Below are 6,000 nucleotides of genomic sequence, written 5' to 3' on the forward strand. Positions count from 1 at the left end.
CCTCGGGCGGATGTAGTGTTACTAGGAGGCATAACTATAAAGCTCATGGTGAGAGATATAGGAGGGACGTCCGAGGTAGATTCTTCATTCAGAGTGGTTGGGGTGTGGAATACACTGCCTGTTGTGATAGTGGAGACGGACACTTTAGTACCTTTCAAGTGGTTATCAGATAGGCGCATGGAGCACACCAGAATTATAGGGGGTGCGATAGCTTGATCTTGAGCTTGGACATAACTCAGCACAACATTGAGGGCCTGTACTGTGCTATACTGTTCTATGTTCTATATTTACTGGTTCCCTTTATCTATTCTGCTCCATTACCACCTCAAAGAATTTTAATGATTTCCCCTTAACAAAGCTATGCCAACTCTGGTTGATATGTATTTTTATATGCTCTGCTATTAATCTTTTATAATGAATTCTAACATTTTTCCAATGACAGATGTTAAACTAACTGGCCTATTACCTGCTTTTTGTCTCCCTCCATTTTTGAACGTGATACATTCCCTCAGAGGATGCTGCCTGTGATCATAAATACAAAAGCCAGATTCAATTTTAGCAACATCTTCTATTTGTCTATTGGACTGTCTTCATTTAACATATCAAAAAAAAGTGGAGTTTTTTATTGTTTCTTGTCAACGTTGTAAATGTTTCAGAATGTATTCCTTTATGAATTTGCACCTTTTGAATCTATTAATTTGATTATTTTACAATATTAAACTAATGCTTCTGCATTATTTCCTACATTATAAGTGGCTCATTTCAAAAGCACTATAGGTTGCTCCAAATAATTGAAAAGTGCTATATAAATGCAAGTTTTTTTTTAAACTGTATCACTTTTTGAAATTAAAATTCCTATGATGTTTGCCTACCAGTCACCACAAAGCATTACATTCAAATTCGAGATCAAATTCATGGGAGGACTTAAACAAAACTAAGATTTGTCTAGCTTGTCTTGAGGGAATATTTTCCAATTTGTCACTTACCATGAAAGTCAGTTGAGATTAGAAATTGTCTGGCTGGAAAAGGTGGCAAGCCATCGGGAGCTGAGAATAGCTTTGGATTGGTTCTGGAAAATGAAGCATCCAATTAAGACAGAGTAAAGTGCAAATATGGAGGTGGATTTTTGCCATTTTAAAAGCTGAATGGGGGAATCTATTCTATAATTTAGAGTATAAATTATTTGCTGAACAGTGTATGGACAAAGTTACTTTTAGTTTGTTTATTACCCTAAGTCTTAATCTTGTTGAGCAATCCTATATGGACAGTTACCAGTCTTGCTGTTAGAAAACTGGGAATATGCAATTGTTCTACAAGGAAACAAGTTTCTGGGTGGTTTATGAAAATTCAGACCAACAGAATGCAGAGACAAATGCCGTTGTGCAGGATCAATTTTCTATCTTTTTTGCACTAGGAACAAATAAAGAGCAGTGGTTCAATTTAAGAACACCCTTTCCAAAATCTTGTATGCTTGTGATTAGACAAAAGAATTGTAAGCGATGAAAAAGCATTAGAGTTCATTTCTAGAGGCATAGAATTGAAGAGCTGAGAAGTTGAGTTAATCTTGTATAGAGGCTTAGTGAGGCCATACTTGGAGTACTCTGGTCTTCCAAAATAGAGATATAAAGGCAACGGAGAAGCTACAACATTTATTTAGAGGTGATTGTGGAATTGAGATGTTATGGCTATCAAAAGCTGAGACAGGCTGGGGTTTTTATTTCCCTAATAGGGATGACCACGAGGCCCACTATGTTTTGAGGCTGTTATCTCTGTTAACCATGTCAAATTAAGAAATCTTTTGCTCAAATGCAAAATTACCATGTAAACTTGAGCAAAACATTGTCTTAATGGTTTTATAAGGAATGAGAACAGTAAGGTTGGATAACCATTATTAATAGTTGTGAACATAAATAACCAATATCATGCTGATATGAACAAACTCTTGAAAGCTGTTTTGATCGCCAAAGATATCATAGAATTCCTACAATGCAGAAGAAGGCTATTCGACCCATCAAGACTTCACTGACTCTCCAAAAGAGCATCCCACCAGGCCCCTTTCTGTCCTATCCCTATAATCCCACACATTTTACCGTGGCTAATCCACCTAACCTACACATCTTTGGTCAATAAGAAGCAATTTAGTATGGCAAATTCACCAGTGATTACTACTGTGCCATTGTACTACTCATTCATATTTTAAAGGAGTAATAGATTTGGTCATGGCAGGCAGTGCAGAACAAAATAAGGGAAGAGGGTGTAAATCTGATTAAAGCTTCAAGTGGATAATGTCAAGGTGGACTTTAATGATTTAAACAAATAACCTGAAATCATTTGATACTTCATAAGAACCTTTTGTAGGACAGTAAGATCTTTTCACCAAAACTCAGGTATCCCCTGCAGGCAGCACAGTGGTTAGCTCTATTGCCTCACAGCACCTAGGACCTAGGTTTGATTCCCAGCTTGGGTCACTGTGTGAAGTTTGCCCATTCTCCATGATTGTGTGGATTTCCTCTGGGTGCTCCAGTTTCCTCCCACAGCCTAAAGATGTGTAGGTTCGGTGGATTAGCTAGGCTGAATGCATGGGGTTATAGGGATAGGGCCTGGGGGGTGGGGAGGATTGTGGTCAGCGCAGATTCAATGGGCTGAATGACCTTCTATGCTGTAGGATGTGATTCTATTAGAACTATAAAAGATGTTTCACGTAATCATTACTGCAGTACAATAGTGATTTGGCAAATCACCTAGAACTGAAGTTCAACTACCAAGTTGTCTGACTTGGATGGATCTTTAAGTAAAATACTTTGTGAGACTCCTTTAAAATTATTTGAGACTCTGTGTGGCAACTGGTGTAAATGTCATGGTTTTAAATCTGCTTCATCAAACTTGCCCTTCTAAGCAGAGATCAAGTCTGAATGATTTATCAATACCTCAAAAATCTTGGGTCCAATAAAACCCCAAAAGTGAGGTCTTTCAACTTCTATTAATTCATTGTACACAAGGTGCTTTGAGACAACTCTAGAAAATGTGATAACTATGTAAATATCAGTTTTTATTCATCCTGATTTATGCTTTCACTGCTGCTTTACTAAGCAATATCAAAAGAAGTCCACTAATGTCCATAGTCCTATAATTCAAAGTTGGATGGATGTCCCAAATGGATATGTTTTGTTTTCTCAACTACTTTGAATCCCTTAGTTCAGTAATTACTAAATATTATCATTTGTAGATGCAAAGTTACAATTTAATTTAAAATTAAGAATCTGGCAGAATTCATGTTATGAAAATGGATGGAGATCAGGACCCTGAATAATGAGGATAGAGGGCTGAGAGGAAATTTGATAGAGGTGTTCAGAATTGTTCTCCTCTTTCCATATCAATATAATGGGTAAGGTCAGCTATGAAAAAGCAACATTGGAACCCCTTGAGATCTGCAGTTAGGTCAAAAAGGATTTTTGACACTGACACTAACACTTACTGGCATATTCTTGTTTTTGCTGCGGTCGTATGCATTGTAGACAGACAGGAGCTATCTACTTACGTACCAGAACTGATGGATAACTGTTCAGCTGTGCTTGCCTAAGATCCAAGACAAAGGTGTATCAAGTCCTCATTCGAGTATCCCTACATGGAGGGACATCCTCAGTGGCAAATGGACTGACTCTCACCCCGGTTAGAGTTTTGATTTAATCATCAGTATAAAGATGACAAATGTGGTCTAGGTTGTTGCCAAGCTGCTATCTATCAGCATTGACAATGTGTACTGGAAGTTATTGATTTCAGTCAGTTGATGCTGAAATCAGAATGCACATCGCAAAAGCTGCAGTTCTTGTTTTCAAGATGAGTAAAAGTGCAGGACAACAGCAACCTGACAGACACCAACCTGAGTCTACAGTTTTATTTTTTAATAAATGAACATGTTCTTCAGATGAACGACAGTTGTGTACCCACAGACCTTCTGAACAGTGAAGTCACCACAATTTTTAATTCTCAAAGAACTCTGGCACTGCAAAGCTTTTCACTGCCCTGCATGACCAGTCAGAACACTGATTGGATAATCAGGTATTCTAGGCAGTGCTCAGTTTGAATGTGCAATGTACACATTAAAAAACAAATCAATTCCTTGACCAACCTGTAACACCTTTGGAGGGGGGGGAAAAAAAAATCACTGAAGGGGAAGGTGACTTTGAACATGAAATAATCAGGGGTAGTGTTGCTTGTGGTAACTTATGGTGATCATTAGTTTGAAATGGTAATCGATTCATTTCATTGCCACAGCACTTTTTGATTGATTATCACAATGGTGACTACTTTTTAAATCTGTAACCATAAAAACTTTTAACATTTAAGAAAAACTTGGACAGAAACATGGATGAGAGGGGTTTGGAAAGATATGGTCCAAGTGCAGGTCAGTGGGGCTAGGCAAAAAATGGTTCAGCACAGACAAGAAGGGCCAAAAGGCCTGTTTCTGAGCTGTAATTTTCTATGTAGAATAAATGTTTCATATGTTGGCTGTTGTGGAAGAAAGTTTGAGAGATTGAGATTTTGACTACACTACTTATGTTTTTCTTGGGTAAAAGTAGAAGCAAACAAACTCATGGCACTAGTTGGAAGATGATCAAGTGAGTTGTCCAAATGTCCTAACCAAAATTTAGTCTTCAACTAACATCACTAAAAAAGATGATCCCATTGCTGTTTGTGGAACCTTGTCATATATAACATGGTTGCTGTGTTTGTCTACATCATCGGTAACTACTCTTCAATGTATTTAATTGGCTACAACACACTCTTTGATGTCCTAAGGTCATCAAAATGTTCTATATTACATGTTCTCTCTCTTTGTTGCTGAACAAACCACTAAACATAAATTTTGTTTTAATCAGTGGGGACATATACATTGTATTAATTCTAGAAAGATATTAACAAAGACAAAAAGTTTCATAAATTAGCTTTTATACGAAACAACCTAAAATTCTGACTAAAACCAAAATAAGACTGAAACATTCTTGAAATTGATACTGCCGAATTAAGTCTCAGTTGCTATTCAAACACCAATTTAGCATTTCACAACATTTTTTCTGTTTGCAATTTTGAAAAAATCCTGAAAGAACAAGATCAAAAATATGAAGCACAAATGCATTTTATGAAAGATGTATTGTTAACTATATGAATAAAAGACTAGAATAAAAGTATTGTATTTCTTAAGGAGACCAGCTTAAAAAAAAAGTTTGAAGGTGCTCATTTGCGATGAATTTCCCTTTATTTGTGGGAATTTATCTAACTTATTCCCTAACTATACAATAAGTGGATTTTATGGCCCATTGAGCCTGCTCTATCATTCAACACGATTATGGGCTTCAACTCCACATTTCCACAGCACCCATATCTCTTGATTCTGAGGAACCAAAAATTTGTCTTTTGTAGCCTTAAATGTAGTCGATGATGGAGTATCCATAATTTTGATTGGAGAATTCCTAATATTCACAACCTTTGAGTGAAGAAATTTCCCATCTCAGTCCTAGATGATCAGTCTTTTACCCAGTGACCCCCTTGTCCTTCATTCCCCAACAAAGGGGGACTGTCCCAGTATCTACCATGTCAATCCTCTTCAAAATCTTAGAACATATTACATTACAGCGCATTCCAGGCCCTTCACCCCCTTGATGTTGCACCAACCAGTGGACCCAATCTAATGACCCGCTAACCTAAACTATTCCAATATTATCCATATGTCTATCCAATGACTATTTGAATGCCCTTAAAGTTGGCAAGTCCACTACTGATGCAGGCAAGGCATTCCACACCCTTACTACACTGAGTAAAGAACCTACCTCTGACATCTGGCCTATGTTTATCACCCCTCAATTTAAAGCATGTCCTCTCATGTTAGCCATCACCATCCGAGGAAAAAGGCTCTCACTGTCCACCCTATCTAATCCTCTGATCATCTTGTATGCCTCAATTAAGTCACCTCTTAACTTGCTTCTCTCTAACGAAAATAAC

Source organism: Carcharhinus amblyrhynchos, chromosome 5 (assembly GCF_965287045.1).
Source record: "Carcharhinus amblyrhynchos chromosome 5, sCarAmb.v2.hapA, whole genome shotgun sequence".
NCBI lineage: Eukaryota > Metazoa > Chordata > Chondrichthyes > Carcharhiniformes > Carcharhinidae > Carcharhinus > Carcharhinus amblyrhynchos.